Genomic DNA, 14,978 nt, shown 5'->3' on the forward strand with positions numbered 1-14,978 from the left:
AATTGCGTATGTAAGAATAAATAATAAACCATTCAATATATCACTATTAAACCTATACGCACCTACAGAAACAAGCAACACAGACGATAAAGACAATTTTTATGATAAGATAGAAGAAGAGATGGAAAAAATACCCAAAGAAGATGTTATAATTATACTAGGAGACCTCAATGCCCAGATTGGAAAAGAAGATTTTTTACAGCAAATTGCAGGAAAACACACCGTACACAAAAACACTAATGATAATGGGCTAAGACTATGTAACCTAGCAACAAGAACAAACATGATAATAAGCTCAACAAAATTTGAACACCCTAAAATGCATAAAGTAACATGGAGGTCACCTGATCAGAAAACGTATAGCCAAATAGATCACATACTAATAAACAAAAGAAAACAATCTTCAATGAAGGACGTGAGAACTTTCAGAGGTGCGTGTGCGGATTCAGACCACTATATGGTCGCAGCCACCATAAGACAAAAAGTTAAAATCCAAACTAAACAGAAAAATCAACAGAAAAAATGGAATGTCAATAAATTGCAGAATGCAGATATTAGAAAAAAATATGAAGAAGAAGTAACAGTGCAAATAAGAGAGAAATATAAAGCAGAGGACATCAAATCAGAATGGGACATGATCAAAAAGTCAATAGAAGAAGCTGCAAAAAAGCAGGTAGGCAAACACCAGAAGAAAACAAAAAACGAATGGTATAACAACGAATGTAAAGAACTAACAGCACAAAAGGTGCAAGCAAGAATTAAATGGCTGAGAACGGATAAAGAGGAAGACAGAGAAAGTTATGAAAAATTAAGAAAGGACGCTAAGAAAATTATAAGACAAAATAAAAGAAGATGGGCAGATGAAAAGATGCAAGAAATAGAACAGGAAAGAACAAATAGAAACACGAAACATTTCTATAAAAATATTAAAGAACAAACCAAAAAATACAAAGGTAAAACAAACGGAATAAAAAATAAAGAGGGAATAGTCATTGTAGAAGACACTGAATATAGGCAGGTATGGGCAGATCACTACAGAGAACTCTTGACGGAGGAATACACTGGAGAAGAAATGCACGAAGAGGAAACGGTGGACGAAGATGCAGACGAAATACACATTGCAGTCTCAAAAGAGCCAACAATAGATGAACTCGAGGAAGTAATACAGAAGAGCAAAAATGGAAAAGCTCCAGGAAAAGACGAAATTAACATGGAACTTATAAAATATGGAGGAAAGGAACTGAAGGAAAAAATACTATCACTATTGAAAAATATATGGAAGGAAGAGAAGATGCCAGAGGACTGGGAGATAGGGCAGGTAATAACAATACATAAAAAGGGAGACCAACAAATTTGTGAAAATTATAGAGGAATAACACTACTAAGCACAACATATAAAATATTGACTTCGATAATAAGAAAAAGATTGTCAAAGATCACGAAGAAGAGAGTGGGACAGTACCAATGTGGATTCACAGAAGGAAGATCAACAATAGATGCTATACACACAATAAAACAAATAATGGAAAAAGCAAATGAATACAAACTGCAATTAGAAATGCTATTCATCGATTTCAAACAGGCATTTGATTCGATTAAGAGAAAACAACTAATGATTGCCCTGGAAAAATTAAAAATCCCACATAAACTCAGAAAATTAATAAATATGACAATGCGAACTACCAAAATTAGCATAAAGACGCAAAGAGGCGAGACAGATGAATTCATTATAAATAAAGGAGTGAAACAAGGGGATGCCTTATCCACGACACTGTTTAATCTAGCTTTAGAATATGTACTACGAAATATAAACAAAGGAAACCTAAGAACAAGAGGTGGACAAATAATCGCATATGCAGACGACATTGTTATTATTGCAAAAAATAGAAACATAATGAAAGAAATGCTAGAAGAAATAAAAGAGAAAGGGGAGACAATGGGACTCACATTAAATGAAGAAAAGACGAAAATATTAAGACTAGGGAAACCAGCAATAAAAGGAAAAACCAAAATAGGAAATTCAGAGTTTGAAGATGTAGAACATTTCAAATACCTAGGAGTGACAATAAGCAAAACGGGTGAAAGAATACCAGAAATAAAAGAAAAAATATTGGCAGCGAATAAAGCTTATTTTGCAAATAAAACACTACTTAAAAGCAAAATACTGTCTATTAAAACCAAGATGAGAATGTATAACACCATAATTAGACCAATATTATTATACGCAGCAGAAACAATGACGATGACTAAAAAAGATGAAGAAAACTTAAGAATAGTGGAGAGAAAGATCATGAGAACCATACTGGGACCAATCAGAACAGAGCAAAATGAATATCGAAGCCGAACAAATGCAGAGATTAAGAAAGTACTAAAAGAAGATATCGTGACCAAAATAAAGCAATGCAGAGTTAGATGGTTAGGTCACATCTGGCGGGCAGGAGATGAAGCAGTGACATATGCTATGATAGAATGGAATCCAGGAGGAAGAAAGAAAAGAGGAAGACCAAGATCAAAGTGGTTGCAAGAAGTTGAAGAAGACTTAAAAAACGCAGGAGTCAGAGAATGGCGGGGAAAAACTAGAGATAGGAAAAAATGGAGAGAAATCGTTAAGAAGATAACATAAGCAAAAGGGACTGATCCTCCTAAGAAATAGGATCTAGAAAGCTTACGCGACTTAGCCCCATATCGGGGTGTACAGTCACTATATATATATATATATATATATATATATATATATATATATATATATATATATATATATATATATATATATATATATATATGTTGTTTTCAACGAGAAAGGACTAAATAGGGCTTTTCATTCACAGTCATTTGTTTCGAGCTTCTGTCATGTGTCACATAATATTAATATATCTACGTCATACGTTATTGGTATCTGGAATGATACAAACCAAAGACGTATGGCGTAGATATATTAATATTATGTGACACATGACAGAAGCTCGAAACAAATGACAGTCGATGAAAAGCCCTATTACATAATGATATCACCAAAATCAAAAGCAGTTGTTAGATACCTGTATCCTGTACCTATCAAATTGAACAATCGTTACTTCCCTGGTATAATAAAGAAACATAACTCCAAAGGGTTTATACTTTTTTTTATCAAAAACCAGTGTATTTTTACTGATTAATTTTTTATGAAGAAATTTTAAATTATACACCATAAAAATAATTTCTTTGCATTGAAGAATGCTGCGGAATCTTTCACAGTAACGCTACTAGTTCATCTTTTGTTCGTGAGAGAGCACCACAAGGACAAAGCACACTATAAATTCTTACCATTTAAAAATTTAATATCTCTATCCATGACTTATAAAGAATATAACCTTTTTAAAAATATATTTTTCCTCATATGAATAACTATCATAAAATATAACACTTTATGCTGTCCATATTTTAAAGTCGCTTTTAAAATGTGTACTTTAAAAAAAAAATAGGAACTTTTAAAACGACCAGCTGTCAAAATAGTAGTTTTGGTTGGTAGGCCTGCGTGTGCTTTTCGAGAGTGCGGTGTTGTGTGTATAAGGTGTAAAAATTGGAAAAACGAATTAACTGTACATATCTGTTACATTTATTAATTTAGGATTAGATGAAGGTAAGCAGGATTTTACTTCATTAATGCAAAGTACCTCACATTACCCGCTCCTAAAATAAGTCTCGGTGTCATAATATACAACATAATAACCAATAATGTTGATGACTTCTTTTTTAAGACCTTTCCAAACCAGTACGTCACGATGTTTGTTCACATAATGTGATACAAATATCTATTTTCGGCGAGGCCAAATAATCTGGAATACCGAAAGCTAATATTTGCGAACTTTTCAAAGTTTACTTATATGCCCTCTGGCTTTGGTAGTCATTTGTTTACAGGGTCATGAAGAGTTCTTTGAACTTTCAACAAAATCGAACTGCTCTTGCAAAATTATTGTACCAATCGCCAAATTAACAATTTCAAATCATTGGTACTTCTTTTGCACGTATTGTACCATGATTTCTTTACCTAGGAGCTTTCAGTTACCAAATCATAGCTTTCTTTGTGTACAGTTAGCTATTTAATTTTTTTGTTTTTATGTTATAGTAAAAAGACGATAAACTATCAAATATTAATGTATAAAAGTATGCAAATTAATATATTTTTACTTTTATTTCACATTCACAACCCATATGGTTATTGTTTGTTTATTTATTTTGTAATAGTAATAATTTATATACCTAAATCAGATGTGTTTTGTTTAGTTTTATCCAATTTTTTAAGAAGACCTGACACATTTAAACCATATTTTAACTTACTTATTTACATTTGACAAGATATATATTTTTCATTCATAAATTAATTATATACTTTATCCTTTAACCCCTTAACAAACCATTTATTTTTCCAAAAACGGCCCCAAAAAATTCATTTTATTAATGCCCTTGCTTCTTCACTTCTTGCAGAATTGAAAAATGTCATACAATGTTGATTTTTGCTTTGTTTTTTATTTTTTTTAAGGGGTGAAGATATATTATACAGTATACTCTCTCTATAACGAACACGAGTATTATGAGGTTTCACTTATAACGAGGTACATTAGGTGTCCCATGAAATTCCTATTAAACTTTAACCCTCCATAACAAGGCATATTTGGATATAACGAGGGAAAATGAGGTCAAAGAACATGTTTTTACCTGTTTTTGGAGCGGTGATGGCTATAAATAAATATCCCAGCTGCCTGTATTCAAAAATGCCTAAAATCTGTGTGCTTATTGAGGTCAGTGATGTAATAAACCCCGCATCCTGTCAACTTCATCCTGTTTGTCCACTGACTCGGTCAAAAGCAACATTCAATCAATATTTAGCATCTTATATTGCTCAGAATGGCTTCACTAACATAAGTAAATGTTTTAGAAAACTACATATTCATATGTATGCACAATATTATTGTTGTCTGATATAACGAGATCGGCTCGTTATATAAAGAGGTAATTAGTCTGCCATTTCAGTTCTTGTTATGGAGGGAGTCTACTGTAATAACAACTACCCTGAGATATCTCTTTGATGTGGAAGAGGTTTTGTTGACTACCTTGCCTAGAGTTTTTCATGTTCGTTTTTCATCTAAAAGCCATTCCCAGCAAACTAATTCAGCAATCTGTCATCTGAATCTTCACTATACCTTGGCTAGAATTCATAATAAATAAAATAACTATTCAATTTCGTAAAATGTCTTTACATATACACAGAGGGACGCAACATGTGTTGTTTACACACTGAGGTCATTTACAAGCTCTCTTCCACTGATTTATTGATGCCATACAACTTTATAACAACTACTACATCTAAATTTATTCAAATTCCAAAAGCCCACCTTGAAATAACTAAATCAATCGCTTAGTTCCCACTAAATAGCCCAAAACGGGGTTGATTATTTTAGATACAAGTGCAAGACGAATTATTTAGGGGCTAGTTTCTTAAGGGGTTGAGTTATTTTAGTAGATGTGTATACTATACAAAAAAATGGGGGTATTTGTGCATTTATTTATTTATTTAGTAGTCTCCTTTTCAAATTAAAAAATCCCCTATTATTTAAAAATCTACTGAAAAGTGAGAAATAAACAACAGTGAAAATGTACCCAAAATTAGGAAAAAGTCATTCAAATTATAGAGATTGTAGTAAAAGTTTTGATTCCCATACTTTATCTAAAAACCATAGACATTTTTAAAGTTTGATTTACATCTAAATTTCATTAGATTAATCTGCTTTTATCTGTTCATTTATTTTACAATCTACTAGATCTCTGCTCTCCTCCCTCTTCTATAGTTTCCTCTTTGTAAGGATATAGTGGTGTCATGTAATTTGTTTGACTATTTCTGTCACAATTATCACTCCTCATGTTCATGATGTTTTGCTTCGGATAATGAGTAATTAGTCGTATCCTTTACTTGGTCAGGCCATAGTACTTGAGATCTTCCTTTGGATCTTTTGTCTGCTACATTGCCTTCTACTATCATTTGTTCATAATAACCAATAATGTTGATGTCTTCTTTTTTAACACCTTGGCTGTGTTTAGAGATATTTTTTATAAATTTCTGTTGAGTATGTTACCAGGCACATAATATGTCCCATATACCCCATTTGCCCCGGGCGTTATGACACATTCAATGCAGCCAACCATTAATGTAGTACAAGGTCTATTTGTCCCATAATGCAGCCACAATGTTAACACATTAATCGCAATGACACCCGACAGATGGGTTTTAGATCCCGTGGCTGTACATGCTCCTACACTCATACAGAAACCTTCACTACTAGGGCAAACATTAAAGTCTGTCTAAGTTGGGCATGCAGGTCGGATATTTTTTGCTTTATTTGGGCGATTAACATGTTCAGACCTTTCCAAACCAGTACTTCACGATGTTTGTTCACATAATGTGACACAAATATCTATTTTCGGCGAGGCCAAATAATATGGAATACCGAAAGCTAATATTTGCGAACTTTTCAAAGTTTACTTATATGCCCTCTGGCTTTGGTAGTCATTTGTTTACAGGGTCATGAAGAGTTCTTTGAACTTTCAACAAAATCGAACTGCTCTTGCAAAATTATTGTAGCAATCACCAAATTAACAATTTCAAATCATTGATAATTCTTTTGCAAGTACAGTGGAACCCCGTTAACTCGGATTAATTGGGACCGCGGCCGATCCGGGTTATCGAAAATCCGGGTTAGCCGGAGAAAATGGTAAAAATTAATAAAATATGGTATGCTTACAGATAAACTCCGTTATAATTGTCACACAGACACTGGTAAACCACGTTCGCATTCCACACAAAACCACACATACAAAACGTCGTCAAAAGTCTCATTCTTAGCTTTATTAACTTTGCACCGATTAAACTGTCTTTTGTTATCATTTTGAAAAAAAAATTCTTCGATTTTAGTTCTATTTTTCTTCCAATCCGATACTGTAGATGTACCGACACCATAATATAATGCTGCAAGATTCACCTTTATCAATTCTACTTAATGCTTCTAGTTTCTTTTCCATTGCCACTACAACATTTTTACGTTTTGTTGCCCTTATAGACAAAAGACACGCAAACACAAAATCTGAATAAATTTACGAACGATTACAAAACCGAAGCGAACAATAATAGGACTTTACTACACATAATACCGTCTCTGATGTTATGTTATTTAATAAAAGTGATGACTAAGACCATTGTTAAAAAAAGAATTTTAATAGTCTTTTCTAAACAATGCTAACACAGACAGTTTCAAAAAAATAAAGGATAATACAGGTGCATGTTGTTTTCGACAATGAATGTGGTGTACCATGAGTCATTTTTACTATGTTATATGTAGTTCAATCCGGTTCCATTATCTCTCAAATATTATATTACATAGAGTTGGTACAAAACCTCGTGAACCTTTAAAATGCGTATGTATAACCGAAATAAAATGAAGCCAAAAACATACGACTATTTTATTTGCTGCGAATTGCGCGACAGGGTCCCATCTGCACCCTGATATTTTCAGTAATGTCGGATTCATCAATCGTTTCGTTCGTATATTGACGTCACCAAATGAATGAATTAGGTTCACGAGATTTTGTAACAGCAATACATTTTTATTGTTGAAATGTTTGTCTGATAAAAATCGGTCCGGGTTAGCCGGAGTTCCGGGTTATCGGGGGCCGACTTATCGGGGTTCCACTGTACTGTATCATGATTTCTTTACGTAGGAACTTTCAGTTACCAAATCATAGCTTTCTTTGTGTACAGTTAACTATTTAATTTTTTTGTTTTTATGTAGTTATAAGTGACAAAAAGATGATAAACTGTGAACAACTAAAATATAAAAATATGCAAATTAATAAATTTTTACTTTTATTTCACATTCACAACCCATATGGATATTGTTTGTTTATTTATTTTGTAATAGTAATAATTTATATAAGTAAATAAGATGTGTTTTGTTTAGTTTTACCTAGTTTTAAGAGTACCTGACCATTTAAACAATATTTTGACTTATTTACATTTACCTAATAAGATATATTTTTCATTCATAATTTAATTAGGTATATCCTTTATAATTTCAGTTATTTTAGTAGATTTGTAACTATACAAAAAATAGTGGTATTTGTCCAATATAAGTACAGTACAACCTGCCATATCCGGACCTGTCATATCCGGACCTCCCCATATCCGGACGGTTCTGCGCCGTCCGGATCTACCGAAATCTACCGAGAAATGCAGTCCTGCTGTTGGACAACGCACTAAAAGAAGAACTAAAAGATGGCGAAATAATGTATTATAGAATCTATAAAACGTGTCTATCGACGAAAGTTATTGACGGCGTTGATTACTGGAATGTATGAAGGAGAAAACGTTTAAGAGACTGTAAAAGAAGTAGTGGTCTTGATATCCGGATTTTTTCATATCCGGAATGGTCTGTCGCCACATTGATCCAGATATGGCAGGTTTGACTGTACTTATTTATCTAGTAGTCTCCATTTCAAATTAGAAAATGCTTTATTATAGACCTACTGAAAAGTGAGAAATAAACATCAATGAAAATGTACCAAAACTGGCAGAACTTAACAATAGACGACACTAAATAGAAGTACCTAGTAGAACAATAATGCTTGCTAAGAAAGCATACTTCTCTCTGTCTCTGTCACAGGTCTTTGGATCCAAAGACATCCATAGGGAAGTAAAGGTTAAAATATATAAAATCATTTACAGCCAATAGCAACATATGGTGTAGAAACGTGGATCATGACTGAAAAGACAATAAACCTTATTAGTACTTATGAAAGAAAGAAATTAAGGAGGATACTGGCAGTCCCGGATTAAGAATCTTGAGGCCCCTAGGCAACCCAAGCTATGAGACCCCTTAAGGCCTCTATGCCTTCTCCCTCCAAAACCACCTCGGTTACCCCTCCATCTCCATCTGCAGTTTTAAGTGCAATCTCTTTTCTCTGTATATGTAATGATTTACTGACAGCGTTGATGCATTCTAAAATGTTGCCCAAAATGCCAAAACTCATTGATTACGAATGTTTCTTTTTTGACATTTCTTTCAACAAACACTTTTAGCCTCTTGAACTATTTCATCCGTTTGATTAGTGTTTTCACAAGAGAATGCACAGCAGATTTAAAGACGTTGTAACCTTTAGACAAAGCTCTTGCTACGTCAGCCTTTGCACTCCATCTAATGCTGCGTGTTCTTTTAATGACTAAATCATGGCGAATGTGATCGCTTAGTGCGGTTTCATTTAAGCATTTGATCATAACTTTCCAAAGGTGGGTAAAGGCTGAAAAAAAATTTTACATGGACTGAACATACCCAAAATACGATATTGCTCCAACACAACTTTCAGGAGCACTTACTCCAACTAAATTAATTTAAGCGAGTGTGCGGCAAAAGGAATGTAAATTGCAAGTTTGTTAATCTTAGATAAATGAGCCTGGATACCATTATATTTGACTGACATGTTTGTTGAATGATTGTCCCCTCATGTCGTTATCAATGCAACAGTCGTTTTAAACGATTAAAACAGCAAGAAAGATTTTCTCCAGTATGGCTACTTGTGGGTATGACTGTGATAAAACCCTCATAGACTTTACCATCAGTTGGATTTACATATCTTAATAAATAGTCAACTGGTCAATATGAGACAAATCTGATATTGAATCGACACTTAAGGAGTAGTATTTGGCTTCCTTTTACAATTGTATTCAAAACGTGTTTTCCCATTACTTCTATTATTTCTTCCCAGATCTTTGGAGATAAGTAAGAAGGCTTTCAGTACCGTTATTGCCATACTTAGGTAAATGAGAGCTTAAAGAAGATCATATTTTGCAAGTAGCTCTAAAATGCCTAAGTAGTTCCCATTATTTTGTGAACGAAGGATGTCTGTATCACTTCTAAACGCTAATCCGTGAAAAGATAGAAACTTAACCACAGATACTACTCTTTTCAGAACTTGAATCCAGTAATCTCGTTCTTGATTAAATTCAATTTCAAATTCAAAGAACTGTGAATTCGACCATGAAGGCGCTGCCTGTTGATGAGTGTTCGTCAAACGTTCGCCAAAAAGTATACATGGAGAGCAGTAAACATTTCCATTTGAGGGAGAGTATGTTAGTAAATCTCTTTTAATTTTTGTTACACTGATATATTTTCAAAAAACCATAGATTGTGTAAAAAATCTTGTGATGCCCTCAAAATTTCTTTTTGATGCTGAGAAACTTCCATCGAGATTTTTACATTCTGAAGAACCTTTCCCAATCCAAAATTTGCATATTTCTTCAGTTATGGTATTCCATAATCCTATGTTGTTTTCGAATTCTGGGCCGAATTTACCTTTAACTTCAATTTCTAACTTAGTTTCAGTTTCGGGTTCTTTTTTTGAACTGGAATATAACTGTCATTGTATGTTTTTTCATCTTCTTCAGTTACGGAAGTTATGTTTGCCTCAGCTATTTCTATTTCATCACGTGAGTTTTCATTGGTTGCAGCTTCACTAGCTGTGGATTTCCGTGTGAAACTAAGTTTATGGTATTGCGCGATATTTGAATTTTTCAACATATATATGATTTATAGTTTTTACTTAATTCTAATTATTATTTTTTCGTTTTGGGCCCTACGAGGCCCCCTTTGGGGCCGAGGCCCCTAATGGTTAATCCGGCACTGGATACTGGGACCCATTTGCGACAATGGTATATGAAGAATAAGATAAACCACGAGTTATACCAATATTACAGAGAACTCTCTCTTTCTCTGTTGGGCCCTGGCCTCCCCTAACATCTGCCTCCAAGTATCTCTGTCTCCTCTGACTGCTCTCCTCCAGTTGTCCACCCTCAATTGTTTACCCTCCTCTGTTTTAAGACATTTCCAAACCAGTACGTCATGATGATTGTTCACTTAATGTGATATAAATATCTATTTTCGGCAAGGCCAAGTAATCTGGAATACCTATTAAAGCTAATATTTGCGAACTTTTCAAAGTTTACCATGAAGAGCTCTTTGAACTTTCAACAAAATCGAACTGCTCTTCCAAAATTATTGTAGGAATCGCCAAATTAACAATTTCAAATCATTGATACTTATTTTGCGTGTACTGTAGCATGATTTCTTTAAGTAGCTTACAGTTACTAAATCATAGCTTCCTTTGTGTACAATTATCAGTTTAATTTTTTGTTTTTATGCTATTATGGTAAAAAGACCATAAACAATCAAAAATTAATATACAATATTATGCAAGTTAATAAATTTATTTTATTTCCTTTAAATGTGAAGTATGGTTATTGTTTATTTATTTTGTAATAAGTAATAATTTATATACATAAAATATGTTGTGGTTAAGTTTACAAAGTTTTAAGAATACCTGACTATATACTTAAACAATATTTTGATTTATTTACATTTAAGAAGATAAATTTTTCATTCATATATTAATTATATACTTTATCATTTAAATTATTTTAGATGTTTATACTATACAACAAATAGTGTTATTGGTGCAAGATAATTATTTATTTATCTAGTAGTCTCCATTTCAAATTAAAAAATGCCCGATTATTTAAAAATCCACTGAAAAATGAGAAATAAACATCAATGAAAATGTACCAAAAATTAGGAAAGAACCGTTCAATAATATAGAGCCAAGTGTAATAAAAGTTTAGATTTTCGTCCTTTGCCCCAAAAACCATAGACATTTTTAAAGTTTGATTTACATTCAAAATTTCACTAGATTATTCTGTTTTATGTACATTTATTTTACTGTCTACTAGATCTCTCCTATCATATATCTTTTCTCATTCATAAGGATGTAGTGGAGTCATGTAATTTTCTGTCTAATTATCTCTCTCCTGTGCGTGATGCTTTGCTTCAGAGAATGAGTATCTAACAAGTCATGTTCATTATTTGGTCCAGCCATCCTCTGGATCTTTTGTCTGCTATGTTTCCTTCTACTATCATTTGTTTCATGCCTTCTCTTTTTTTATTATGTCCAAAATATCTCGGTATATTATTTTCTTATTCTCAAAAACAGAATGGCTATATACAATAAACAATACTACATCAGTTTTTTTTATTAACACCATCGCTGCATTTAGTGATATTTATAGCCTTATGTTAACTGCGTTACAAGTCATAATATGTCCCGCAGTGAACTTTTGCCACAGTGCATTACAACCCATATAAGCGTTGTAAAGGTCAAGGTATGGTATTATTATTCTTTTTAAGTTTTATTTGGTAAAAAAGTATAGTAAATTAGGTATGCATTTTAAAGCAACCAGTAAATCATTTGCATGTGTATAGTAAGTTTACTGACCCACACTCTTGCAGGCGAAAACTACAGTAAGTTGAGATACTGTAGTCTTCGTTGAAAGAAACAGTGGAAGGTATTTCAAGTTTGAGTCAAACTGTTTTCACTGCATAATTGTAGGTTATGTAGTCTCAATGAAATACAATAAAAAACGATCATTCTAAAGAATTACCTCTACTGTAGGTACACAAACTTGCTTCCAAAAGATGCCAAAAAATTGAACTGTTTACTTGACTTATTATATATAAACCCAGAGGGTCTTACTAGCATTCCTGCGGTTTACCACAATTTTAATTTTTTCATGAAAGCCGAGAATGGGAAGAAAATTCAAAAGGGTGAGACTATTATAAGTATTAGATGGATGCATAAAGTGACAATATGAATAAGACTCTAATTCTAGTTATACCGATTAACTATAGAAACTCATGGGAATATTTTTCCCAACGAACCCGCCGTTTTCGCCTTGTCTAATAGACTCTAATGTAGAAACATGTGTGGTAGGAAGATACAGGAGCGGCCTTGCCTATTTAACATCTGGATGTAAAGTGATAACGTTCTAAATAAAAATGGCGTAATTTTTACGCCTTTGTGACCACTTAAGAGTTAAACATCAAAATTAATAAAGTAAACTGAATAATTTGCACATATCATAAGCAAAATTTGATAAGAGCTCAAACATTTTAGCTCAAAGATGACCAGTATTTGGATACAATGGCCTGAAGTTTTTTTATTTATTACAATGATCTGTTTTTTCGTATTTCTTTCACAATGTAGGTACTCATTTATTTTTTACTTGATTCTTACAGCTAACATAATCTAAATTTTATTTATTTGACTAAACAACTATATTGTTCTGAAGCTATTTCTTTGTGGCATTTATGTTATTTACTATTCTAATTGGGAAATAAGCCACAATTTAGGTTGAAAAATGATTTTATTGACGTTTCGACTTCCACTTCGGAGGTCGTTAATAAAATTCCGCTTCCGAAGTGGAAGTTGAAACGTCAATAAAATCATTTTTAACTTAAATTGTGGCTTATTTCCCAATTAGGATAGTAAATTACTAAAAAACTATGTTTGTTGGTTATTTACTCTTTTCTGAGTTGATAAATTTATTAGATTAAGCTACTTTATGGATCAAGAAGGATAACCTCATGATTTATGGCATTGTAAAACTAGTTTTGCAGGTTTTTAAAATACTAATTTAGTATGTATTAGATAATAATACAATAGTTGACACTTAATAATGATAATATAAATCAGGGGTCACTAATTATATTTCCTGAGGGTTCGTTTCGAGAACTTACGACATATTCGGGGTCCGGAGTTAACACTACCTGTCTGGTTGTTCCAATTCCGTAAACAAATCAGAAGGGTGCAGTGCGAAATTTTTAGGCAGAAATTGTTTTTATCAGTTTTTTAATATGTAAATCCAAAACATCACCTTTTTTGCTCCCGAAAATATGTTTTAGCATTTTTGGGTCATCTTAAACAAAAAATATTTTTTGTCATTTTTCTCAAAACTTGATAGATTTCAAGTTTTAAGCGATTTATAATCTGAAAAATGCGAAAATAAGCATTTTCGAAGCTTGAAAATTCATGTGTACATTATTATTTTTACGGTTGTCAAGTGCCTAAATTGAAATTTAAACATTCAATTTCAAGATTCTGATGAGTTATCGGGGTTTATTTCAATTTCGACCGTTTGTTTTTATTGGCGTATTTAATTAGCACATTGGCAATAATTAATTGAATAAATAAATAAATCATTAAGAAAAAAATATGTTAATAATACAGTATAACATTTTAATAAATGTGAAATATTTGTTGGGCATTTTTCGCATAAGTTCGTATAATATGTGTAATAAGTGCGACAGAGACGCACCATAAAGTGCGATGTGCGGCGGCTTAAAAGTCGAGTGGACTCGCATAATTAACAATTAAAAAACAACGGTCTATATTGAAGTAAGCCCCGATTACTCGTTAGAATCTTGAAATTGAATTTATAAACTTCAATTTAGGCACTTGGCAACCTGAAAACTAATAATTTACATATGAGTTTTCAAACCTCGAAAAGCATAAGTATTTTCACATTTTTCAGATTTTAAATCGCTTATAACTCGACATCTATCAACTTTTGAAAACAATGACAAGAGACCTTTTTTTTTATACAATTTTTGGGGCTAAAAGGTAATTTTGAATTTGTATAAAAATATTGTTTTGTCAGGCATCCCGGGTCCCTTCTGATTTGTTTAAGGGGACATTTTTGAATAGGAATCCAAAAAGAAAACCGAATAAGAAAATTTGTCATTCGGAAACGGCCTCACAACATGGAGTAATATGGAAAGGAAACCTAATAATATCCGATTGTTTTTTGGCCACTCTAGTAGAGTTGAATACTTTCCTGGTACAATAAATAAAATATAAATTCATTGTGTATTGTTTTTATGTTATTATCAGTAACACAGAAGTATTGTAAATTGTTATTGAGAATATTTTAAAAGTTAGGAATTTATAGTTTGGATGTTAATAACGTCTTTCTCAAGCTTTTAGACATCTTCAGTTTTGTACATAGTTATTAACTTTCTTGAAATCCAGTTATTAAAACAGAAATTTAAAATAAATAATCATACTTA

General features: G+C 32.4%; 1 protein-coding gene across 1 annotated transcript in view; it reads left to right on the forward strand.

The window, feature by feature from the left end:
- Positions 1 to 3,502: 3,502 nt before the first annotated feature.
- Positions 3,503 to 14,978, forward strand: part of LOC114326542 (CCR4-NOT transcription complex subunit 6-like) — a 39,047-nt gene continuing 27,571 nt past the window's right edge. Inside the window, exon 1 of the mRNA XM_028274936.2 lies at positions 3,503 to 3,619. The gene's annotated coding sequence lies outside the window, so the exon portion shown is untranslated. The remainder of the gene's footprint in view (positions 3,620 to 14,978) is intronic.

This window comes from Diabrotica virgifera, chromosome 7, assembly GCF_917563875.1.
Source record: "Diabrotica virgifera virgifera chromosome 7, PGI_DIABVI_V3a".
Lineage (NCBI taxonomy): Eukaryota > Metazoa > Arthropoda > Insecta > Coleoptera > Chrysomelidae > Diabrotica > Diabrotica virgifera.